Source organism: Macaca thibetana, chromosome 17 (genome assembly GCF_024542745.1).
Source record: "Macaca thibetana thibetana isolate TM-01 chromosome 17, ASM2454274v1, whole genome shotgun sequence".
Lineage (NCBI taxonomy): Eukaryota > Metazoa > Chordata > Mammalia > Primates > Cercopithecidae > Macaca > Macaca thibetana.
The window spans coordinates 53,414,797-53,442,048 of NC_065594.1; the positions used below are offsets into that span (position 1 = coordinate 53,414,797).

The following is a 27,252-nucleotide window of genomic DNA, read 5'->3' on the forward strand; positions in this document are numbered from 1 at the left end:
TAATCTCAATATTGTTCAAATGTATATAGATGTTGCTGTAAATTTATTCCAAAGTGAATTCAGGGTAACTTTGGAAGTCATACATTGATTTCTATGAAATACTGCTAGAAGTATGATATCATTTCGGGGTGGGGTGGAATGCAAACCTTTTTATAAAGTCTTAATTCTAACAAATCTGGACTTCTTTCTTCTTCTTTCTTTCTTTCTTTTGTTTTTTTAATTTTATTATTTATTTATTTATTTATTTTTTACAGAGTCTTGCTCTGTCACCCAGGCTGGAGTGCAGTGGTGCGATCTCGGCTCACTGCAAACTCTGCCTCCTGGGTTCAAGCAATTCTCCTGCCTCAGCCTCCCAGGTAGCTGGGATTACAGGCATGCGCCACCTCACCTGGCCAATTTTTGTATTTTTAGTAGAGACGGGGTTTCCCCATGTTGGCTAGACTGGTCTCGAACTCCTGACCTCAAGTGATCCACCCGCCTTGGCCTCCCAAAGTGCTGGGATTACAGGCATTACCACGGCACCTTGCCCAAATGTGGACATTATTTTCCCCCTCACTATCCTGCCTCTAAGACTCTGTTAAAGCTGATTATTCTGTGATGTTAGCTTCACCTGCAAGAATCCTGTCCAAGGTTCAGTTTTTATTTCAGAAATATCCTCCTCCAAAGTGTCCATTCATGTTGTAATCTCCTCCCGTACTATCCTTCCCCATGGTGGTCCCAGTCCTATGTGTAAAAGACTATGTTTTCCTTGTCTTTCTATCCCCTGAAACACCTAGCATAGTGCTGGCACATACGAGCAGAAAAATTATTGTAAAATCGACATAAAGATTGTCCATGAATAATCATCATCAACAAGTGTATAACATAATTACAGTCACCTATATTACAGCCAATAAAAGTTAAGTAATATATTTCAAGTAATGTTTACTTTATTGGAAAAAATGCGTAAATTCATTATTAGGATACGTTAGGGCTTTTAGAACTCTAGAATTCACTCTGCTTTTAAATTATTTTCAGCCCTTACACCTAATGCAGAAGAAGGGAAGGTGAATTATGTCATGCTTATTCCAGATGGAAAATAAATTTCCTTTTCCAGATGATTAATAAAATAATATTCTTCCCCCAAACAATGTTGCCTGATTAACATATTTCTATGAAGGGCTAATCTGTGAAAGTTGAGGCAGGAGCTCAGACTTGGCACTGTGTTGTAACAGAAATCTTGTTATTTACTGTACAACTTTGATAGATCTTTAAGTTATTATCAGGGACAAAGACCCTAACACGTTCATCTCTGTATTCTCTACTCCTAGAGAAGCCACACAGCTTCGCAGAGAATATGTGTTTAAAGCATCTATTAGGGGAATACACACATGAATCTGCTAGAGGAAAAGCCCTTCCTGACCTGGATGTTGGGTCTAGTTAAGTAAAACAGACCCCTGTGAAATAATGACTTACAGTCAAGGCCTAATAGGTAAGACAGGCCTTCATTTCTACTTATCTAAGAGAGAAGCATGTGGCTTTTCTTCTGTCTTGTTAAAAGTATCTGATAAATCTTTTCTCTATTCACAGAGAATTGTAACGAATTTTTATCAAACAAAGATACATACCTTTGTTGTGTAACCAGCATTCATTCAAATTATCCAGCACTTTCAGATCTGTTACGGTTATGAAGGTGTACATCTGAGAATAGAAAACTGCAAAGCAATCCTTGGAAAGTGGTATGGTCTGAATGTGTGTGTACCCCCCAGAATTCATATGTTGAAACCTAATCACCAATGTGATGGCATTAGGAGGCGGGAGCTTTGGGAGGTGATTAGGTCACGTGGGTAGAGACCTCATGAATGGGATGAGTACCCTGCTAAGGGGCTGAAAGGACTGGAGTTCTCCCCTTTCCACCTTGTGAGGACACAGTGGGAGGGCACCATGTATGAAGCAGGAGATGGTGGCTCACCAGACCCAGATCTGCTAGAGTTTTGTCTTGGACTTCTCAGTTTTTAGAACTGTGAGACAAAATTTCTGTTGTTTATAAAGTACTCAATTCATGATATTTTGTTATAGCAACCCAAACAGACTAAGACGGAGACCTTCCAGAATTTCTGAATATTATTTTGGTCTGTATATATAGATCAAGGAAAACCGGTAAAGGGAAGTTCAGAAATTGATTTTTTTTCTTGCTTTTTATGATTCATGTATGTTAGAAGATAGGTTCTTATCAGTTAACATTCAGCAGATCACTTCTCTGTCAGTTTAGAGAATAGTAATTGTGACTTTAACTGGCAAATCATCTCAAAATTGTAAGTGATACTTCTTCAGAAAGAACAAGCTCTTCTTGTCACAGTGCTAATAGTGTACTGAAGTAACATCATGAGGCCCAAATAAGAGACGCTTTTCATGGCAGGGTGTAGAAAGGCAAGGACTGATGTTCCTGACGCAACTGTGATCCTGATTCAAGGCAGCTTGGTGGACACATGAAGATTAGCCCCACTTCCCATAGCGGAGCTAGGAGCAGGATTTAGGGAACCTAGAAGAGAGAGATGGGACTACTGTCAGAATGACGGCCATACAGATTTGGAAATGAACACCTCATGGCAGTAGGATTAGGAAATATTCCTTAAGGTCAATTGATTCTATCATCAGACAAGCTATTTTTAAAAGTGTTTTTTAAAACCTCCATATAGTCTTACTGGGGCGCGGTGCTTATTTCTTCCTTCCTTTATCTTGGCAGAACATCCCTATAATAGATTTCCTACAAGGAAGTGCCAAATTCTAATATCAAACAGTTATACTCGGAGCAAATAAAATTATTCCACATTCCCCTTTGCAGACCAATCATTGTTACTATAACCCATTATATTTGTAAGAATGTACCCAATTTCTTGATACACTTGTACGCATTTGAACATACACATACACACACACACACACACACACACACACACACGTATGTATTTTGAGATATGGACTCGTTTTGTTGCCCAGGCTGAAGTGCAGTGGCGTGGTCATGGCTCACTGTAGCTTCTGCCTCCCGGGATCAGGTGATCCTCCCACCTCAGAACCCAAGTAGCTGAAACTACAGGCACTTGCCACCACACTCAACCATGTTTTTTATATTTTGTAGAGACGGGGGTCTCCCTGTGTTGCCCAGGCTGCTCTTGAACTCTTTGAGCTGAAGCAATCCTCCCTCCTCAGTCTCCCAAAGTGCTGAAATGACAGGTGTGAGCCATCGCACCTGGCCTAAACCGACATTTTGAAAGATCTTCATTTAGTAAAAATCCAACCAAAGGAGTGAGTAAAGCGTGACAGTAAATGAGACAACAAATAGACACACTTCAAAGGTTACTAGACCTTAACAGAAATGAGAATATTTCAAGACAGAGCTCTCTTCCTGCAGCTCCTAAATCTAAGTGTGGGCTGGGAGGGGCAGGAGAGGCAGGAGGCCGCAAGGTGTCCTTGTCCTGGAGTAGAGAGGATCCATTTTAGGGTTAATTACAATGGTTGAGAAGATGCCCTGAGAGGAAGGTGATCTTTTGAGTCATCAGAATTTAAAGTCCAGCTTAACAGTTGCTCACATACTGAGAAACAAACACGGAGGATGGGCAGTCCTCAGCCACCGGTGTGAACTGTCAGCATCCTGAACTGGTCATTATCCATCTACCAGATCTTCAGACCTCTCTGAAATTGTTACCTATCATTGAACTCTAATTCTAGGAGGTTGCTTGAGTTTTCTTTACTAGGTGGGGGGAAAAAAGCAAGGAGGACCTATTCTTCTTTAGTTTCATCTTAAAATGCACTTCACACTGAATAATCCAGAGAGTTAAATGGCATTTGCTGTCGTGAGTTTTCTAGTTTTTGCTCACAGCAAGATTAACAAAAACATTCAGTCTTGCATGTGATATCAATTCAGCAATATCAATGCTTTCCAGCCCCTTTGGAAGGACAAAAATACTGACTACAAAGATGCTGCTTTCTCTCTTCTCATCTTTTTTTTTTTTTAATTGCATTTAGAATGTCCATGGCATTTATTATTATTACTACTATTGTATGAGAAATGAACCATACTCACTAAAGAAAGATCCAATGATGTGCTGAAGTGGTAAGATAATTCTCTTTAGATTTTATCCTACGTTGCCAAAGCCCCCAAACTCCAAAGCATAATAGTGACAGTATTAATAGTTTCAAAGAATTGGCAAGTTTTAAGAGATTGGTGTAAGACTCATGGGTATTTTAATGACAAATCATCATTTATTTAAATCCAAGTAAATATCATCTACTAACCTGTATCAGAACAAGACATTAATACTTTGTTTGATTCTTTAGGCAAAATCACATTAAACTTAAGTAATCCCTCCCAGGGATTGTGCTGAAACACCTGTTTTCTTAAGCAGCGTGTCCTCCGTGAGAAATAAATTCAAAGTAAATAAATAGGACACGAGACCATTTTATAATTTCTGCCAAGGTAAAATCAAAAAATACATCCAAAGTTAAGCCCAGTGAAAACAGAAATATGTGACAGGTTTGTCGACTAATAACCCTGTGTTGTTAATTCAGGTTATCTCTATATAAAGCTGTTTGATTGAGTCTCATCTTATAAAATATGTGTAACCGAGTTGATGCCAAAACCTACTTCATAATGTACTCCACTTTCTTTTAATCTTGCTAGCAATTCAGACAGAAAATATACTTTAAACATATCAATATTATGTTTATTTTTAGCTTATTCATTTATAGAATGTCAGAGCAAATTAATATGGACCCAGAAAAGGCTAAATTTTAAGATGGGCATTTTTAAGACCTAATATATTTTACTTTCAAAACAGCACCCCATGTGTGTGCCTTAAGGATCTTAGTGTGTTTAGACTGTGTATTTCCTAACTATTTTTTGAACAAAGATCTGATGAACTCCCCTACATATGTCAATACTCAACTCATAGCAAAGGCATTTTAGAATTCTTCTCTATCCTCCTATTTCCTTTTGCCCTAATCTTTAAGTCACAGCAGGTGCCATACCATATATATTATTACTTGGAGATTCTTTAACTCCTCTCCAGAATGTCATATCTGGATGTTTATACTTTTGTGTATGACCCTGTATTAGTCTGTTCTCACCCTGCTAATAAAAAGGAAAGAGGTTTAATTGACTCAGTTCAGCATGGCTGGGGAGGCATCAGGAAACTTACAGTCATGGAGGAAGGGTATGCAAACATGTCCTTTCTCACATGACGGCAGGAAGGAGAAGTGCCAAGCAAAAGGAGAAAAGCCCCTTATAAAATCATCAGATCTCATGAGAATTCACTCACTATCATGAGAACAGCATGGAGGAAACTGCCCCCGTGATTCAATTACCTCCCACAGGGTCTCTCCTATGACACATGGGGATTATGGCAACTACAATTCAAGATGAGACTTGGGTGGGGACATAGCCAAATATCAGTCAGTCCCCTAATGCCTTTCAGTGGACACATGAATAAACAAATTAATACCTGCATTATATAAGGGCCTAGAATTGAATCATTTTAAAATCACATGAATAGTGAAACAAATATAAAATTTTTGTAGCATCTACTAAAATTTAGTGACTATTAAATAGAGATACACATTTTCATAGACAAGAAGCTTCCTTGCTGCTTATAGCCCTATCAAAAAGCCAAAAAAGAAATCAAAATAATAACAGAAATGTTATGGGGTCATCAGATTGATTAATTTGGCTTAAAATGTAAAAAACACACACACACAACAAAACTAGCCAGAACAAGAAAAATACTTTTGTCCTAACAATTTCAAATGCTTGATATCATTCACGTTCTGAGATGCACATCTTTGGTGATGGCTTGTTTGTTTTTGATAGTGAAAATGTGTTGCTGTAACAAAACCATAAAAGGCTGTGTGAGATGGAATCTGGAGAATCCAAAGGTATTTAAAATAAATATTTCTGCCCTTATTTCCACCCCTGACTTTAGGAATTTTGAAAACAGATGTCTTCTATCAAAGATAGTAGCAGATTTTTTTTCTTCTTTAACTTGGCAGGGACATTTGCATTTTCTATACTCTCAATTCCCTAATAGGGAAGGAGTTTGTTTTTGGATTTTTCTCTTGCATTTTTCCTGATTTAGAGCTGTACCCTGAGGGATACAGATAGTATGGCGCACTGGTTAAGCTTGGTGATGGGTTTTATAGTTCAACAGTACTAAGTTCAAATCCCAGATTACATAATAATAAAAGCTCATGTTTGTGGAGAGCTTATGAGGTGTCCAGCTTTGGTATAATAATTTTTGCATGAATTATTTCAATATCATTTGATTTTTCACAACTTAATAGATATTATTATACAAATTTATAGACAAGAAAACTGATATTTAAAGTATTACGAAAATTTACCGAAGGGATTCAGCTAGTAAGTGGAAAGATGGGATTTGAATCCAGGTCTGCTTAATTCCAGAACCATGTTTTATCCACTACACTCTAACCACCTACTAATTGTGACCTTGGACATGCTCCTGCACGTCTCTGCATCTTGTATTATTGTAGAGATGAATTAATATTTGTAAAACATTTAGGACGCAGTGCCTGATATAAAGTAAGCTTCAATAAATCATAACCTCAAAATGGTTGTTTGCCTTGTCTGTTAGACAATTAGAAAAAATTATATTTTATATTTATTCACATATTTATATTTCACATATCCTTCATTCCATCCTGTAATTCTAAATTTCCATCTAGTATTATTTCTCTTTAGCCTGAAATGCTCATTCCTTTACCCTTTCTTATAGGACGGATTTGCTCACAGCAGATTATCTCCACTTTTGCCTATCTGAGATTTTCTTTATTTTCTCTTCACTTTTTTGAAGGTTATCATTTGAAGGTTATATTTTGAATGTAGAATTCTAAGTTCATGGGTTTCTTGTCTTTTTTTTTTTTTTTAATTTTAGCAGTTTGGTGATGCCAATCCATTACTTTCCACCCTCCTTTTTTCTGATAACAAGTCAAATGTATTATTGTTCCTCTACATGTAATATTGTCTCTGGCTGTTTTTAAAACTACATATTTGGCTGGGTACAGTGGCTCATACCTGTAATCCCAGCACTTTGGGAGGCCAAGGAAGGAGGATCACTTGAGCCCAGGAGTTTGAAGACCATTTTGGGAAGCATAGGGAGCTCCCATCTCCACAAAAAATAAAAAATTAGCTGGGTGTGATGGCATATGCCTATAGTCCCAGCTACTTGAAAGGCTGAGATGGGAAGATCACTTGAGCCCGGGAGATGGAGGCTACAGTGAGCTGTAATTGTGCCACCACACTCCAGCCTGGGTAACTGAGTGAGACCCAATCTCTAAAAAAAAAGAAAAGACTTTTTCTTTGGTTTTCAGTAAATGTGTCCTATTTAGGGTTTGCTATGCTTTTTGAATCTGTGTGTTGATATTCTTCATCAAATTTGGCAAAATGTTGTCCAATATTCCCTCTTTTTTTTTCTGTTATCTCTCTCTTCTCTCCTTCTGGGACTTTAAGTATATGTGTGTTTGACCACTTGATACTTTCACATAATTTGTTAAAGTTCTGTTCAATTTTTCTTAATTGTTTTGCTTTCTGTGCTTCAGTTTTAATAATTCCTACTGACCTGTTTTCACCTTTACTGATCCTCTACTTTGTGTTGTCCAACCTGCTACTGATCTTAACAATGCTTTTGAAACTTCAGATACTGTATTTTTAAATTCTAGGGGTATCATCTGTTTCTCTTTTAGAGTTTCCATCTGTCTCCTGAATCTACCTGTCTCTTCATTTATTTTTCCTGAAGATCCTTTAACAGTATTTATTGTAGTCATTTTAAAGCCCTTGGCTACCAATTTCACGTGAGAGATGTGTAGGTCTGTTTCCATTGATTCATCTTTTTCTTGGTCATAGGTCACATTTTTATATTGTGTTTTGTTTTGTTTTTCGGGGTTTTTGTATGTTTAGTGATTTTTTTTTTTTTTTTGAGACAGAGTCTCACTTTGTCATCCAGGCTAGAGTGCAGTGGCATGATCTCAGCTCACTGCAACCTATGCCTTCCCGGTTCAAGCGATTCTTCTGCCTCAGTCTCCCTAGTAGCTGGGATTACAGGTGCGCATCACCATGCCCATCCAATTTTGTATTTTTAGTAGAGACGGGGTTTCACTATGTTGACCAGGCTGGTCTTGATCTTCTGACCTCAAGTGATCTGCCCACCTCAGCCTCCCAAAGTGCTGGGATTACAGGCATGAGCCACTGTGCCCGGCCCATGTTTAATTATTTTCTAAAAGAAATTTACAATGGGCATTGTGCATGATGATACATTACAGAGATTCTGTGCTCTGCAGTTTCCTCAGAAGAGCAAGGAGGCTTTATTTTTAGCAGGCAGTTAAAACACTAGTGGATTACCTTGATGCTTTCACTGTTTGGTTTTAGTTTGGGGCTTTGTTCAGGTGAATCTATTTCTGTTTTGATCTTTGTTTTGGGATGCGATTCTTATTCCTAAGGTGTGGCCATTCTGAGTTTTAATGGAAAGTCCAGGATGTTCACCAAGCCCTGTTAACTTACTAAGACTTCAATGCCAAATTCTGTTAACCCAGACTAGGCAGATGTTGAAATCTCGCCCAGCTACTTCAGCCTTTGAGCATTTGATTCCCACTTAAGACATTCTTTTCAATTGGCATTTCAGAATATCGCTAAAAATATGAAGGATCATTTTGTGCAGATTTGAGGATCTGCTCCCTTTGGTGACTGCTTCATTTATAGAATTTCTTCCCTCAATTTTCAGGTACTCTGGCAGCCCTGAACTCTGACTTTTGAGCTTCTCAGCGGGGAAGGATTTCTATTCTCTGACAGAGCTCTAGACCCCATATGCTGCACGGACTGGGGATTTCCCTAAAAAGAAATGCGAGAACAAATATATATGTATTACTCAACTTGTTTTGATTATTTCAAGGATCATATCACCTTCATTTTCTGCCTGCTTTTGGTTGCTCTTTGGTAACTCAAGCGGTTGCGTTTTATATTTTGTACAGAGTTGACCATTGTTAATGGCAGGAAATTATTCTAGTATATGCTACTTGCTATAACCAAAAGCCAGCAATGTGTGTTTTTAATAAATTATGTTATAAATGTTAATTATCTTTTTATCAGTGAGACACTATGAATGTTAAATTTTTGGCATAGGACCACATCTGACATAGAAAGCGCTTTCAAATTATAAGCCCATCATCATTAGAGGAATGAGTTAGAGCTTATCAGAAGGACAACTAAAGAGGAGACAACCACAGAAGAGAACGTTGCAGTACACACAAAGCCCTGCAGCAGCCTGAACTCATGATAACCTGCTGTCATTTGCACAGCATCCACTGCAGCTGTGAAGTCCTTGTAGCCAGATGTTGCCTCTGAAAAAGTCATTGTAAAGTTCATAAACTCAAAGCAAAGACTTCCAGTCTCTATGTGGTGTAGCTAACAGACTAAGGCTTAGCCAGATACAGAAATCAAAGAAATAGATAATGTTAGATAGATAATGTGAGTCTCGACCTACTGTGGCTAACAGACTAAGGCCTCAGCAGATAGAGAAATCCAAGAAAAACACAAGACTTATGACATTTCAAAATAATTTTCTACATTGGAATAAACAAGTCTCATTGGCGACAGATCATGTTCATACGCTTCTACTTCAGAAGCACGTAGAAAATTGTGTTGCATAATGTGCTCATGTAAAATGTGTGGTACAGCACCTACTTATGGCTCCTATCTAGTGTTTTAGACACTGGTTGCTTTTATTTTTATTTTATTTTATTTTATTTTATTTTATTTTATTTTATTTTATTTTTGAGACGGAGTCTCACTCTGTCACCCAGGCTGGAGTGCAGTGGCGCGATCTCGGCTCACTGCAAGCTCCGCCTCCCGGGTTCACGCCATTCTCCCGCCTCAGCCTCCGAGTAGCTGGGACTACAGGCGCCCACCACCGCGCCCGGCTAGTTTTTTGTATTTTTAGTAGAGACAGGGTTTCACCATGTTAGCCAGGATGGTCTCGATCTCCTGACCTCGTGATCCACCCGCCTCGGCCTCCCAAAGTGCTGGGATTACAGGCTTGAGCCACCGCGCCCGGCCTATTTCATTTTATTTTATTAAGAAGGAGACTCGTTCTGTTGCCCAGGCTGGAGTGCAGTGGCTCGATCTCAGCTCACTGCACCCTCCGCCTCCCGGATTCAAGCAATTATCCTGTCTCAGCCTCCTGAGTATCTGGGACCGCAGGAGCACGCCACCACGCCCAGCTAATTTTTCTATTTTTAGTAGAGACTGGGTTTCACCATATTGGTCAGGCTGGTCTGGAACTCCTGACCTCAGGTGATCCACCCACCGGGGCCACCCAAAGTGCTGGGATTACACGCCTGAGCCACCGTGCCTGGCCTCTGGTAGCTTTTAAATACAACTATGGGCCGGGTGCAGTGGCTCAGGTCTGTAATCCCAGCACTTTGGGAGAATAACATGAGCAGATCATTTGAGTTCAGGAGTTGGAGACCAGCCTGGGCAACATGGTGAAACCCCATTTCCACAAAAAAATTTAAAAAATTAGCCAGGTATGGTGGCATGTGTCTGTGGCCCAGCTACTCGGGGGGCTGAGGTGGGAGGATTGTTTGAGCCTGGAAGGTGAAGGCTGCAGTGAGCCTAGATCACACTACTGCTCTCCAGCCTGGGTGACAAAGTGAGACCTGTCTCAAAAAAATAAACAAATTATAAATAAATAAATAAATAAAGCTATGAAAATACATACAAAAGCACAGCTGGAAAAAAATCAACAAATATTTATTGTTGAAATATTTGAAAGAAATATCATGAAATATTTAAGAAATATTTGAAATATCATGAAAGAACCTCCATAGAGTACCTAAATATTGGCTTTGTTCTAAAAATTATAAATGCAATAGAAACTCTGTGAAGAATCCTGGACAGATAAACGTTCTAGAAAGCACAGCAAATTAAACTAGAATTTGAAAAGTGAAAGTAGAAACTATAGAAAAGTTGGATAGCATCCAGATACAGGGATAAACATAACCAAAAAATCTAGGCAATAAAACATATGATGGAGATGAGAGCAGGTCAGTTTAATTATGGTGGTGAATACATGGTAGAATATGAGATTGAGTTAATAGTATCGGGTAAGGTGAGGATAGAGCAAGTCAAATGCTATGGGGGAGGAGTTTGATCCTGCCAACATGACATTTTCCAAGTCTAGAAAATAGTAAAGGGAAAATGGTACACTTTAAGAAATACCTTTAATGGAAAGGCATATTTGCTATTATGATATCACACATTCAATTTTACTTCGTATTGCTTCTGAAATTTTTTTTAATAAAAAAGAGAAAACACAAGACACACTCAAGCAGTAGAGGAAAATGTCCGAGACAGATTTTGCACTCAGTGGAAGTTCAGTTACTGTGATAATTATGGAGATAATTATTATAATGAAATATGAAGGGAAAGCCCTTTTGCACAGCCTGACTTCATGCATTCACCCCTTTAGGAGCATATTTCTACTCTAGTATAGTCAGATAGTTTTAAAAGCAATTTTATGCCATACATACTGAAATTGACATAAAAGAGACATTTATTTTGTGCTCTGAATCATACAAATTCTCCTTTCATTCATTCAGGTATTCAGTCAGCCATTTATTATTAACTGACTGTCTACAATGTGCCAGACATCATTTTAGACACTGGGGCTACCATGGCAAACAATTTGATGATTTTCTTCCTCCATGGAGTCTACTTTTTGGGCTTGATCCTTACCTACTCTCTCTGCTTCTTTGGGGTCACAGCCTTCCTGCCCGCTCTCCTTCCTTCAGATTGATGGACAGTCTACTCTATTTTAGTTTGAAACCTCAGTTTCCCTGTCTTCTCTCTCCTTTCCTTCTTAGTTTCATGAGATCTTGAAGAACTTCTGGTGTAAAATCTAGCTTTGAGAATTGCTTCTTTTATATCCCAGCCTGCATACAGAACAATCCCAAGTCAGCCTCAGCCTCCTAAATGGGACCCAAGCCCAAGACCTTGGTAGGTATTTGGGAACATAGCTGGAAATTAACCTATTTCACTTTGAACAAACTAGTGAAGATGTTGCTGAATAGATTCAGTTTCAAGATGTAACAAGGGTTTCTTATTGGTATGCATAATATAAAGCCTCACATACTTTTTCCTCAGTCTATTAATCAAGTGTCTCCTCTTTTATGTTCTCTCTTTTGTTGAAATAAAGCAACAACCATAGCTCCATCATGTAACTCTTTCATTTTGTTACTCTTTCACAGGAGGACACATAATGTTAAATCCTAATGTTCTCTGTCGCAAGAAGAATTAAACCATATCTTGAGGCTGAATTATTTTTTATGTGGTATGAATGACGCTAACTCAATATAGATCTCAAAGCAGTAGAACCTATCATCAGTGCTTTGGTCTCCTAGTATTTGGGTACGTCAGCAACTCCATATGCATGGAGTTGAGAGAAGCTATGAGGCAGTTGAGGCCAGTGCTGAAAGCAGAGCCGGTGACCCAGAGCTTATAAACCCTGTGCATTGATATTAATAGCTTGATTTCTAGAAATCAGTTTTATCTGAGGCCAGCTGTACTAATAGCCATAGTTCTAAACATCTTAGTACCTCTTCTATGGCCTTCCAGGCATATTTATAAAATGAATTCATGTGGTGTTCATTGACAGGTATTTAGCCTATTTAGCAGATTTTATATTACTAGTAGCAAAGAAGTTCTCATGGCAAAAAGACCCCTGCATATAACTATGCCAACTTGGTTCAGAAAATCTTAATAAGGTCTATAAAAATATTCTCAGTAATAACAGACATGCCAACAAAAAGATTTATGAGAATGAGCAATTACACTTTACTTTCATTCTCTCTCTCTCTCTCTTTTTTTTTTTTCCCCCAAAAAACGGATGGCTTCTACTATAAATCAAGAACAAATTCCAGGATAAAATGTCTATGAGTGGAACAGTTAACACAATGGCTCTGTAATTTCCTTATGCATTTTTTTTTTTTTCCTTGAGATAGGGTCTTGCTCTTTCACCCAGGCTGGAGTGCAGTGGCACGATCTTGGCTCACTGCAATCTCAACTTCCCAGGCTCAAGCTATCCTTCCCACCTCAGCCTCCAAGGAGCTGGGACTACAGGCACATACACCATACCAGGCTAATTTTTGTATTTTTTTTTTAGAGATAGGGTTTTGCCATGCTGCCCAGTGATATGGTTTGGCTGTGTTCCCACCCAAATCTCACCTTGAATTGTAATAATCTCCACGTTTCAAGGTCAGGACCAGGTGGAGATAACTGAATCATGGAGGCGGTTTCCTCCATGCTGTTCTTGTGACAGTGAGTGAGTTCTCATGAGATCTGATGGTTTGATAAGGGGCTCCCCCTTCGCTTGGCACCCATTCTCTCTCCTGCTGCCCTGTAAAGAGGTGCCTTTGCCGTGATCGTAAGTTTCCTGAGTCCTCGCCAGCCATGTGGAATTGTGACTCAGTTAAAACTCTTTTCTTTATAAATTACCCAGTCGCAGGTGTTTCTTCATGGCAGTGTAAGAACAGACTAATACACCCAGGCTGGTTGATTTAAGTCCAGATGGTGACGTGGTAAATTTATTATTCAGAAAAGACAGTAGAAGATGACTGAAGAGCCCCCGCTATAAAAAGTTACCAGAACTTTCAACCGCATATTTTCCAATTTCAGAGCCCAAGCTACCTCAACTGTGCCTTACTGCCATGACTGAGGCCACAAGACATGGCATCCTCAAACTGGGGACTATATTTCCAGGCTTCTGAAGAACTCACTAGAACAATCTAATTCATAAAATATTCCATAGCTGTGATAAGTGTGAGTCCAGTGGAATTAAAATGAGAATTTAGATATATAAGTATAGTAGACACGTTGGGTTATCTGAGGGGTCCTTCTCTGGAATTCCCTTATCCCCACCACTAGTCACAGGGGCAGGTTCCTAACAGTCATCTTTAGACATTGTGACAAGGCCCAATAGGCTCCAGTCTTATCAGTCCAGTGTTAATCAGCTAAGCCAAGCAACATCCCTTTCTTGGCAATTTTGAGGGTGGCCGAAGAAATTTCAACTTCAGTTTGTGCTGGTGAAGGAAAATATAAACACTGAGGCCATATTTTCTGCCACATAGATCAGGGGCTGAGGAAATAGCCTGGAAAGATGGAGAGGAGAAAGAAAGGGAAATACATGGAAAAGGAGAAGCAGAGGATTGGCAGTGAAATGGTAGAAAGTAGGGGGCTTGGAGGAGGTTTCCCATGATGCCTGTTTCTGTTGAATGACTACTCTGTTAGATTGATGCTCCTATGTGTTTCTCTAATTCCCTCAGACCCCTTAGGGTGTCATGGATTTCCTAGTATCCATATAATAAATCCTCTTTTTAAAACTTCAGCTCTCTCTAGTTGATTTACATTATTTGAGCCCCAAAGTCTATATAATACAAGAAGAAAAATTAATCCTAAAACATAATTTCTAAGACATTTAAAGTAGACGTTCATTAGCTGTGTCCATTTTTCCTATTCATATCCTGCCCATGCATGGGGATTTCATGTCCTGGACTTGTATTAACAAGTCCTGGCTTCTGCCCTTTGTGTCTAACCACCAAAATCCAGGTCAAAATGCAGGTATTCCAGGAAACCATCAATCTTCACCAAGCCCCTTATGATTTCTTCATAAGTCTCTTCCTAACATCTCTCCACAGCCCTAAGAACACACTACATTATTCTTCATGTGTTTAAATGTTGCCTTACAATCATTCTTAAAATGCTTTGTTTGATTATGTTTTTTTTCTCCAGAGAGACAATGAATTATTTGACAAAAGGGATAAAATATTTTATTTAAAAAAAGAGTCAGAAAGGAAATATTTTACTGATTTACTTTAAGTAGTCCCTGTACTATGAATTGCATACCATAGGTGCCCCATAAATATGTTAACGGCCTCTAGCACATTGTGAATTGGTCATGAAAATCCCAATTTTCTAATACTCGAAGTGAATATTTGAAAACCACTGACTTAAAGAAAACAAGATAGTGATGATGTCTGGAAAGGGCAAAATGTTAACCATCCAAAGTTTACCTATGATGCATTACTTCACTAATAGATTTCCATTTTTCAAAGAGAAGCAGTGTCAGAGTTCTAATGCAAATTCTTTTATGCATAATATATCTGGGTGACTAACCCCAGAGGTCCTTCCTTCTAAATGAGGGCAAGCAAAGGGCAGTTCTCCTGTGAGTCCAATGCCTTGGATTAGATTTCCCAGGCCTAGCTCATCAATAGATACAGGAGATGATAAACATTTTAAAAAGAACACATGCTTGCAGGGAAAACACCAAACTGTCAAGAAAACGACACATTAAAACCTTTGAAAAAGTGTTTGTAAAAAGTGCAGGGGGAAAATTTTTAGATTCTAATCTAAAATCTATAATATGTCATTTAAAAAAATTACTCCTTTTCTAATGAGACTATTTTTTAATGGTAGAGGTACCCCAAGACATTTTTAAATTCATTGGCAATTGGGGAATAATACAAATTGCATGTACAAGAAATTTTAATATTTTCAGAGGGCCAGGAGGAAGCTATTGTACAAAGCTGACATACATAGAAATTTTCTTTAATGAGTCTCAAATTTTATACTGTCACATGCCCTGAAGCTGCTGGGATGGGAACATTTTTGTAAATCTAAAATAAATAACTGGAGTAGATTTGTTACTCACAGAAAAACACAGCATGTTTACATGAATACCTCTTCTACTTGATTCCTTTGACCTGAGAACTTGAGTAAAACTCTGAAAAAGCTGCCAAGTTCCAAAACTGGGAATGGGCCCAGCCCGGCATGATTTTTATTCTCTTCCTCTAGCTGGACACAGTATCTTAAGTGGACAGGGTTAAAAAATACACAATTCAATTTGTTTATTATTTTTCTTTAAGTTCTGGCATATATGTGCAGAATGTGGAGGTTTGTTACATAGGTATACATGTGCCATGGTGGTTTGCTGCACTTACCAACCTGTCATCTAGGTTTGAAGCCCTGCTTGCCTTAGGTATTTGTCCTAATGCTCTCTCTCCCCTTGCCTCCCACCCCCCGACAGGCCCCGGTGTATGATGTTCCCCTCCCTGTGTGCATGTGTTCTCATGTTCAACTCCCACTTATGAATGAGAACATGTGTATGCCATTCAATTTTTACCAAGCAATATTTGTGCTACTTTTGAGACTGCATATATACAAAGAATAACAAATAATTTTGTTTTAGTCATTGGTTAGATGTGAAAAGATTTTCACAACAGTCTTCTTGTTTTGTTTTGTTTTCCTATTTCCCTATCTCTGCCTTCTCAAATCTAGTATTCCATGGATTTTTATCCTGTGGTGCTCTTTGCCCCAGTGTATTTCGTACTCAAATCAGCATCTGCTTAAACCTGCAGACCAGCAGTCTTCCCCTAGCCATGGCCTTGATAGATGACATCTCTGGTTATCTCCCGGGTCAAAGGACCTTTGGTGACTTGTCAAGTTAGGAAAAGCCAGTAGGAAGCAGGAAAGAGTATCACCAGAGAAAGGGCAGAAGAAAAACCAGCAAAGGAGCTGTGCTCTTGGGGGGTCTATCTGTCAGGGGAGCAGCCATACCTACCCATTTACTGTGGCCACCATGAGACCCTCCAGGCTTTTCTTCTCTTTTCTGGAGTCTGACCCAAGTACTGGTCATTTTATCCACTGATGTTTTATTGGCTCCTTCTTCCAGTCTTATCTCAAGGCATTTGGTTTCAGGACCACAGAAATTAGACATGCTTGCTGTCTGACTCAGAGGGTATGTGACCATTTTTTAAAAATCTCAATTCATTACTCTTCCCAAATTATAGACCTCTTGGTTAACTGGATATTTATCAGAAAGCTTGCTTGGCTCTTGCTAGACTGACCATAAACTGGGATTTCTCCAGTCAGAGTTTCATATAAGCAGCCATCAAACTCTAGGCAAAACCATTCTACTATAGTCTACCCACTCTTAGCCAACTTGTGGAAAAATCTCTCAGAGACACTTGATGTCCTTTCAAGAATAAAGCCCTAGTCAACTGAACTCTCCTCTCCCTTTCTTTTGACTTTCCTTATTTTAACCTGTCTTATCAGAAAGTTGTGAGAAATTACACATTTCTTGTAATATTCCTTTGGCTTGGGGTCACAGAAAGATACAGCAGTGAAGATAAAAACATTAGAACTTAAAACAACCAAAAAAGCAAATTATAATTTTAGCTAAACGTCTATTTTCCTTTTTGATTTCTCCTTAGAGTGACCCGTATCACAGCATTATCTTATTTGAAGTATTTTTTTCCTCATTGGTTTTATGGTTTCCACATTATGTGAATGACCTGCCATTTTTTGTGTGTGTTAAAAAAATGAAAATTTTATCTACAAATTTACTCTTTTAATATATTTTTGACCTTATCATGCCTTTAATTATTTTTTTCCCACATGGCACATTACATTTTTTGTAACAGGAAGAAATAACTTTCAGATGCAGGGAGCTCTTGGAATGAAAGTTTGAGTATCTTAGAAATTCAAATAATCTTGACTTTTGGATGCAAACAAAACATAGGGACTTGCAAATGTTTGTGACTGCTAATAGAAATGCGTCCTTTCATCCAAGGGATTTTTCAGTACTTAAAAAAAGCTGGTGAGAATGCAAAATGGTACAGCCACTTTGGAAGAAAGTTTGGCAGTTTTTCAGAAAACTAAACACATTCAAATCATCTGGCAATTTTGCTTTTTAATATTTACCCAAATGAATTGAAAACTTATGTCCCCACAAAAACCTGCACACAAATATTGATAGCAAGTTTATTCATTGTTGCCAAAACCTGGAAGCAGCTAAGATGTCCTTCAATAGATGAATGGATAAAAAAATCTGTTACCTCCAGACAATGAAATATTATTCCTGAAATGAGAAATAAGAATCAAAATGAATGGTCTATCAAGCCACAAAAAGACATGGAGGAAAAAATACATAGTGCCAAGTAAAAAAAAAGGCCAGTCTAAATGCCTACATACTATATGATTCCACCTATATGATATTGTGGAAAAGGCAAAAGTATAGAGACATAGATCAGCAGCTGCCAAGAATTCTGAGAGAAGAAAGGCAGGATGAATAGGTGGAGCACGGGGGTGTTTTAGGGCAGTGAAACCATTCTGATTGGTACTGTAATGGTGGATGTATGTCATATGTTAGTCGAAACCCATAGAATTTACACTCAAAAGACTGAACCTTAATGTAAACTACAGATTTAGTAAGAATAACATATCAACATTGGCTCTTCAATGCAACAAATGTACCACACTAATGCGAAAATATTAATACTATTGTTGCAGGGCAAACCACCAAATTGGGGCTCAGCCCAGGAAACCAAGTGCATTTTTGGCTTCATGTAGGAAAAAATTCAAGAGCAAGCAGACAGAGTAAAGTGAAAGCAAGTTTGTCAGGAAAGCAAAGGAATTAAAGGGCGGCTACCCACAGGCAGAGTAGCCCTAAGGGCTGCTGGTTGAGTATTTTTATGGTTATTCTTTGATCATATGCTAAACAAGGAGTAGATTATTCACAAGTTTTCTGGGAAAGGAGTGAGGTATTTCCCCATTGCCGAGGATTTCTTTCCATTTTAGACCATAGAGGGCAACTTCTGGGAGTTTCTGTGGCATTTGTAAACTGTCACGGTGCTGGTGGGAGTTTCCTTTAGCATTCTCATTTATTATAATTAGCATGTAGCAGCAGCAAGGGTACCCGTCGCCATCTTGGTTTTGGCAGGTTTTGTTTGGCTTCTGTGTGGCATTCTGTTTTATCAGCAAGATCTTGTGACATGTGTTTTGGGAAACTAGTCTTGCAAACTCCTATCTCATCAGGAGAAATTGTCGGGGATGAGGATGGGGCAAGGCAGGGAATATGTGGGATCTCTTCATATTTTCTGCTCAATTTTTCTGTAAACCCTAAACTCCTCTTTTACAAAGTCTATTAATTTAAAGCAAAAATGAACTTGCTTCTTCTCAATTATTACAGAGTAAGAAAGTCTCAATGGCTTTCAAAGCTACTTTTGGTAACTTCATGGTCCTTTAGTAGGCTGGCAGGCAGAAGGAACATGTAGCACAAGGTGCATTTTGTGTGCCAGCCTCTATGCCAGGTGCTTTCCATGCATGATCTCAGTGGAGCCCTGGAAGGTGGTTATTATATGAAGCATTGAGGTTTAGAAAGATTAAATCATTTGTCCAAGGCCATGGTGCCTGGAAATGGTGAGCTAAGTCTCAAATCAGGTCTTTCTGGTTGAAGGAAGAAAGGAGGCAAGTCCCCTTTCACTCTCGAGGCTGGGGCAGGGTGCAATGAAGTGGTAAAGAGAAGCTTTTCACTACCCTTCAAGGAGCCCACTCTAGTTGTTACAGGAAAGGGGTCCCGATCCAGACCCTAAGATAGGGTTCTTGGATACCATGCAAAAAATAATTCAGGGTGAGTCCATCACTGAAAGCAAGTTTATTAGGAGGGTAAAAGAATACAAGAATGCCTTCTCCATAGACAGAGAAGCCCTGAGGGCTTCTGGCTGCCCATTTTTATGGTTATTTCTTGATGATATGCTAAACAAGGGGTGGATTATTCATGCCTCCCCTTTTTAGACTATATAGGGTAACTTCCTGACGTTGCCATAGCATTTGTAAACTGTCATGGCATTGGCGTGAGTGTAGCAGTGAGGATGACCAGAGGTCACTCTCGTGGCCATCTTGGTTTTGGTGGGGTTTGGCTTCTTTATTGCAAGCTGTTTTATCAGCAAGGCCTTTATGACCTGTATCCTGTGCCAACCTCCTATTACATCCTGTGACTTAGAATACTTTAACCGTCTGGGAATACAGCCCAGTAGGTTTCAGCCTCATTTTACCCAGCCCATTCAAGATGGAGTTGCTCTGGTTCACATGCCTCTGACACAGTTAGAACTCCATGGGCTCCAGAAACCATGCCAAAGCAAAGCCCATGACTACCCTGTGTCCATCCCAAGATTTTCCTGCTGTGTTGGGCACAGCAGGGAGTCTCTCCCTGAGGTGACCAGGAGTTCCTGAGTCAGAGGGAAAACACAACAGGAGAAGAATGGCTGTGTAGATGGTCTGCATAGTTGATCTGGTACTAATAGATCTTTCAGAAGACACTTGCAACGTCCTTTATGATCCTCTCAGGATATTTTTATTACAATTATGGGCAACAGCCCATGAAAGATATGCCACAGTTCTCAATTTACCCAAGCAACTACCATACTCTTTTCTTTACTTCTGTTCTTACATTAAAAAAAAAAAAAGTTTCAGGGCTTACATATTACCTTTGCTAATTTTGAAAGAGAAGGAAAACCTGCAGAATCAAAAGCTCAAATAGCTCACTTTAAAAGCACTTGAGAACAAGAGAAAGTTTTATGTGATTACATTAATAGCAGTGACAAATGCATGTAAAACACTTAACCGTGGTCTGTGATGCAAAGAAAACCCATTTAGGTGTCATTCATCTTTTTCACATTAGTACAATGAGTACTCTCTGCTTTCTCTTCTCAGGCAACACTTGAATTAGAATGCTGCATTTTCAAGAAGCAAGACTTCTAACTTTTCTTTCTAGCACACCCTTCTGTAGAAATGGTTTAACCTCTGAAGCCCAAAAATATGAAAACGAGATCTTTTTTTTTCCATCTAATTCCATCTTCCTAAAATTTTTTTGGAAACACTTTGTCTTTGAAGGGACCTAATTTTTCTTTACCGATTGGCTATCTCTCATATTTTTCTTTTAAAGAAAATAAAGTATGCAAAAGACCAGGCATGGTGACTTACACTGGTAATCCCAGCACTTTGGGAGGCCGATGCGGGAGGATCGTTTGAGTCCAGGAGTTTGAGACCTGCCTGGGCAACATAGTGAGACCCCCTCTCTACAAAAAAGTTGGGAGATGTGTGATGTGTGATGGCACGTGCCTGTAGTCCCAGCTACTTGGGAGGCTAAGGTGGGAGGATCTTTTGAGCCCAGGAGCTCAAGGCTGCAGAGATCCGTGATTGCACCACCACATTCCAGCCTGGGCAATAGAGTGAGACCCTCTCTAAAAAAAAAAAAAAAAAAAAAAAAAAAAAAAAAAGCACAATAAACTATACCCACTGGTAAGGTAAGGTATTTCCTAACTCAGAATCATGAAGAATAGAAAAGAAGCAGAGAGATGACAAAGAAGAAAACAGTGACAACGTGTGGAGAAAAGGTGGAAGGGTGCGGGGAAGAGATGGCGAGGAGACAAGTGAGGAAGAAACGGAGGTATTAGAAATGGCTGCTCTGAACATGCATCAACCCAGCTTCCCACAGCCATGGAGGCCGCACAGCATGAAAACTTCCAGAAACTTTCGCAATTCTTCCCCTCCACTCCTCCTAACTGCCAAATTCTCCCCACTCCCCAGTCAAGTTTTACAGGTGAGAGAAACTGTATGATGTGTGAAAAAAAAGATTTTATGAAGACTCAGATGACCCACCTCTAACTAACCGTGAGCTTGCCAGGTCATTCGGCTCCTCCAATCTTCTATTTCCACACTAGAAATAGCAGGGAGTTGGGCCTGAAGATCCCACAATCCCTTTCATCCCTGACTTATTTGAAAACTCAGACTCGGAGAAGTTACTTGTGCAAAGGCACATAGCTAGCTAGGGGCAGGGCCAGGCTGGATCTAGGGGCTCCTGGGGAATCATAAGGTTTTTATAGCTTCCTTTAGGTGGAGTGGATTGTGCAGAAATTTATTCCGTGGACTAACACAGGCACCCACCTTACTGAACCACCCTGTGTTCCCCCAAACCTCCTTACAATTTTGGTTTTTGTTTTTACATTTTTCCTGGAAGGTCAAGTCAGCCTGTACAAGAAACCCAGCAGTAGTGGCTGTCTCATTTTCACTGTGAAAGTGGAAGCTTGGAGAAGAGCAGCCTGTTTACTAATGAGAGCAGTGAGGTCTTACCTCACTAGAGAGGAAAGAGGACATCAGGCAGGTAAGAGCTTCAGAGGGTCTGGGTGGAGAATCAGTGCCAGTCTCCTCACACCAACCTCATCCCTTCCCCCACAGTTGCACACTGGAACTGGGTGGACAGGAGGTCCAGTGTTGGCTGTCCCTCCTCTCTGCCCTTCAAATAAACATTTAAAGACTCCCAGAGGGATTTCTTGCAAACTTGAGTTTCTGATGTGGAAGGAAATGTTTCCAGATATTTTTAAAAAATCACAACAAGCTCCAACATCACACAAAGGAAAAGAAAATAGTTAGATTTACAGCTTTGAAGGAATATTAAATAAGAGACAGAATTTTGGTTATGCCAGATATGAATGCCAGTACTATAGGAAAGAACCTCATAAAACATATCAAGCCCAGGCAAAAATAAAACAAGCAAAAATAGACTATCATTTGAACTATAGCAGGCCCATAAATTCAGCTCCAAAATTACAGCCAACACACATACCATATTGTACAACTGAGCCCGCAAAAGAGGAAATTAACAATAAACCAAAAAGTTTTTAAAAATAACATGTTGAAGTAAAGAAAAAATGCAAAGCTACAAAAGTCATAATAAGTAACTTTCTTGGAAAAAACACCAATGAAGTATCTGACTTTCCTTTTTAAAGATTCTGGATTGCAGAGAGCATCTGAGATCGTGGATGAGTCAATATGGGTGGGTAGGTTCAGCGTGTTTGACAAATAAGTTTTGCTCCTCACCAGGACATTTGGATGATACATAAATAGAAACCTTCTTTTCATCTTGAGAAGCATAAGGAAGTGCTTTCTCAGAGTGAATATTTTCCTCAAATCTCTTGGAAAATAGAAAGAACATTTATTTCCATGTTTCTTGTATCTAGCAAACTCTATTGACCTTAGGTTGAACTTGAAAACATTGTTCTAGTACAGTCTCTCTGTCAGTTCCCAACTTGTCTTTCTTTACCATCTGTCCATGGTCTTAGAAACACCATCTCCTGCAGTACCTCTCTATTTATTTATTTGAGGCAGAGTTTCACTCTTGTTGCCCAGGCTGGAGTGCAATGGTGCGATCTCGGCTCACTGCAACCTCCGCCTCCTGGGTTCAAGTGATTCTCTTGCCTCAGCCTCCCAAGTAACTGAGATTACAGGCATGCGCCACCACCCCTGGCTAATTTTATATTTTTAGTAGAGATGGAGTTTCACCATGTTGGGCAGGCTGGTCTCGAACTCCTGACCTCAGGTGATCCACTCGCCTTGGCCTCCCAAAATGCTGGAATTAGAGGTGTGAGCCACTACGCCCGACCCTCCCACTTTAAAGAATGCTTTTTTGTTTGCTGGAAGGTTGGGTAGAATCCCCTCCAGTGCTAATGCCAGTGTGTGAAGTTGAGCACAGGTCACCAGCGTCTGCCCCAGCCTCCCAGCAAACCTCCCTGACTACAGGGGGCTTTTGTGCAGGGCGATAAGCTACGGTGCTGCATGCTGGGACAACAAATTGAAGGTCACCATTGACACACCCTTGTTAAATCAAGGTGTTCTTTTTACTTGCTTGCACCTGTAGCTCACACCTTCCAGGACCTGGGGAGAACAGAGAATCTTTCATGCAACTTGCGCGAGAACCAGGCCCCACTCCAGCGTTCACTGTGCCAGGCTGCTGTGTTTCTGGAATGCTGAGCTACGTTCACATCCATTTCCACCCTCTCTAGAAAGCAGCAGCAGGGCAGCTCCCAGGCTGGGCTGCTCCCAGGCTTGGCCTCCTGTTGCCAAGGCCTGAAGTTTGTGGTGTAAGAGGTGGGTTATGTTTTCAGAAGGTGATACTCTGCTCCCCTGTTGCCGCCTGCTTCTTACCGGTAGTGTTCGAAATTTAAAATTCAAATTTGTCATTCACATCTGGTGTTATTAGACCTGTTTATTTCAATAGGGAGTAGGAGAGATGACTATACATAGGCCCTACAGAGTGAAAGGAATCGTACGAAGGAAACAGATCAGGTGCTTGTGTTTTTTGGTTTATTCGTTTCTTGGCTGCAATTCTCTTTGAGTCTCTCGTACTTAGTCTCTGACCCACAGTTGGAGCTAGAATACAGATCGCTATCCTTAGAAGGAAACTGAATAATTAAAGGTCATCTAATACATCGTCATTCTTTTATATAACCTCCAAGGGAAAGCCACTTAGGGTTAACAATACCATATGGTTCGGTTTTGTAAAAGTAGAATTATCATCGTAATCCTAGAATGTCATGCTTTCTACTCAGCATAGACCCGATGCTCATTCTTAAATAATTGCCGTTAAGTTAATTTGCTAGGGTATGTACTAGGGTGGACATTCTAAGGCATTCTGTTCCTTCAAAGAGCTGATGTTTGAAAATCCCAACTGTTTGTACTTATCTTAATTGCCAAATATATGATATATGTTTAATTGCTATATATATATATATATTTCCCCTTATAACACATTCTGCCTTCAAAAAACTCAGACTTCTCTCTGTTTTCTTTTAGATCAAATCTGAAATATAAGAGGCAATAGCGTTTCACTGTTATTCACTTATCAAATGTAATTCCATGAATATGGTATGGAACATAGGAATTCACGGGATTCTGTGTGGCAGTCCTTTCTTGACTGCCTTTGGAAATACTGGGAAAAGGCAGAGATACGCAAATGCATATTTATCCTATTGGGGAATGTCTGATTGAATTGAGTCGTAGCATTTCTCCATTTTTGGGCAGGGAGCATGGGCTGAACAAGGGGGAAGCTGGGAATTTAAGCTAGCCTAACTCTGGCTTGGGCTATCTAAAGGAAAAATGCTTGATTTTAGATTATCTGATGCTTTGTGTCTAAAGAGTTTCCCAACATTTTTCACATGAGGTTTACTCAGAAAATAAAAATATTTATACCACAAACTGGGGTCAACTTAATCGTATTTGGAAGATAGTTGAGGATCTTCTGTGCTGCAAGTGACTTGCTCAAGAGCTTGGCCCATCTCTGGCCTCATCTGGCTGCCCAAGGATGGGAAACATCCTTATCTTGGAGTGCACCAGTTGGAATCCAAACCCCAGTTTAGCTGCCCTGGAAAGTGGGATTGCAAAGCAGACAGGATTTGTCTTTTCTCCCCCATCTTGATCAATTTCATTCAATACATGAGTATTTAATAAAACTCTAAAACATGATGTCACTGGGCTCTTAATTGTCCTGCATGAAATGATCAGAGCTGTTCAAGACATGAAAAACAAATCTGCCAGTTGCATATCTGAGACTGTTATTATTATTTTAAAAAATGTATCATAGAAAAAATGAATTATTCTTTATCTTTACCTTCAATTACTTTATCTGTATTCTGGCTATCTGCATATCTTGTCCAGTCTTGCCACCATCAAGAAATTACTCCTTTCTTGGCCCCAGTTGAAACTTTTATTCTCTATCAATTAAAAATAGTTCAGGTTAAGAGGTATTTAACTCCATCTATTTAAAAGAGTTTGTCATCATAAGTCAATCTTTAATTATTGGAACACACAGTAACATAGCAGGCATTTTTTATTTCCTCACAAAATCGCTGGGACTTTCTCTCCTTAATTATGTCATTTTTCAAGGAGCAGATATAGGGAAGCCATTTTTCTTGCCGAAGAATCCCATGAGCTACCCTCCTCTTCCTTCTTGGAATCTTTCCCTTTCTTCCCAAGTTCAGAGAGAAAAGAGCCATCAATTTGGAAGAGTGCGTACTAGCACAGGTAGCTGAATTTTAGAAACTTAAATCTGACTTTCATGAGAAGTGCTTCTTTTATCTTGTTCTCAATTGTCTTGAGAGATTTACTTTTGGTTTGTAAACATCAAGCTCAGGCATGGTGGCTCACACCTGTAATCCCAGAACTTTGGGAAGCTGAGGTAGGAGGAAGACCTGAAGCCAGGAGTTCAAGACCAGCCTGGGAAACATAGTGTGATCCCGTCTCTACAATAATTTAAAAAATTTAAAAAATAAGAAATAAAAACGTTAAATTGCCTGAAACTTCAGCTCCATGTTTCAGAAGAGAAACGATCATAATATCATGAAGACAAAACCAGTTTACCTCCTGTTTCAGCTTGATTGATTTCAGCTTGATGCTTGATTGCCCACTGATATCACAGTAGCCTAGAAGCAGTGTGGTGAGGGGAGCCGCACCATCCAACAGAAAAACCAGACTTAGAATCTGGAAGACAAGTTTGAATCCCGATTTGGCCACTTCCTAGATGGGTGATTTTGTTTTGATTACTGAAGCTCTGACTTGTCTCTGCTTCTTCATTTGTAAAATGGGCACTTTTTTGGTGTGTTTATAGTAACTTCATTCTTAAAACCAGAAACAACCCAAATGTCCTTCCACTGATAGAAAGAGAAGCTTGAGTACATCCATATAAAGGACTACTACTCAGCAACAAACATGAAAGAACTACTGATAGAATAACACAGATGGATCTCAGTTTCATTATACGAAAGAAGCCAGACTCCAAACCTACATATTCTGCTGATTCCACTCAAATGATATCCTGGGATAAGCAACGGCACAGGAATCGAGAACATACCAGTGAGTCCCATGGATTGGAAGCATGGGGAGGGTTTGATACCAAAGGGACAATATGATGGAATGTTTTTGGGTGATAGAATATTTATACATTCTATTTATACATTCTGATTGTGATGGTTATACAACTGTGTGCAATTATAAAAGACCATAAAACTACACGACAAAAAAAGTGAAGTTTACTGTATGAACATTAAAAAATATATTTGAATATGATAAATCAATTGGATTTTAAAATCATCTGTGTGTTGCTTCTTTTAAGGAAACTCTGTGTCAATTAGAATCTACAGTCATTCCTTGGTATCCATGGGGGTTGGTTTCAGGACCCTCCATGGATGCTAAAATCCATAAATGCTCAAGTTTCTTTTTTTTTTTTTTTTTTTTTTTTTTTTTTTTGACGGAGTCTCACGCTGTTGCCCAGGCTGGAGTGCAGTGGCGCGATCTCGGCTCACTGCAAGCTCCGCCTCCTGGGTTCACGCCATTCTCCTGCCTCAGCCTCCTGAGTAGCTAGGACTACAGGCGCCCGCCACCGCGCCCGGCTAATTTTTTGTATTTTTAGTAGAGATGGGGTTTCACTGTGGTCTCGGTCTCCTGACCTTGTGATCCGCCTGCCTCGGCCTCCCAAAGTGCTGGGATTACAGGCTTGAGCCACCGCGCCCGGCCTCAAGTTTCTTATATAGTATTTGGTATGT

The 27,252-nt window shown here is 39.5% G+C and overlaps 2 long non-coding RNA genes across 3 annotated transcripts in view; one reads left to right on the forward strand and one right to left on the reverse strand.

The window, feature by feature from the left end:
* Window positions 1–2,123: 2,123 nt before the first annotated feature.
* LOC126940822 (uncharacterized) lies at window positions 2,124–26,588 on the reverse strand. Of its 2 annotated transcripts, none has more exons than XR_007720930.1 (3): window positions 26,496–26,588; window positions 25,323–25,425; window positions 2,124–2,521 (listed from the first exon to the last, which is right to left on the reverse strand). It is a non-coding gene; the product is annotated as an uncharacterized LOC126940822 (long non-coding RNA). The 2 variants fall into 2 exon arrangements; XR_007720931.1 differs by lacking the exon at window positions 2,124–2,521 and adding an exon at window positions 17,859–17,957.
* LOC126940821 (uncharacterized) overlaps window positions 18,177–27,252 on the forward strand; it is a 616,457-nt gene continuing 607,381 nt past the window's right edge. Inside the window, exon 1 of the long non-coding RNA XR_007720929.1 lies at window positions 18,177–18,186. This is a non-coding gene — a long non-coding RNA (uncharacterized LOC126940821). The remainder of the gene's footprint in view (window positions 18,187–27,252) is intronic.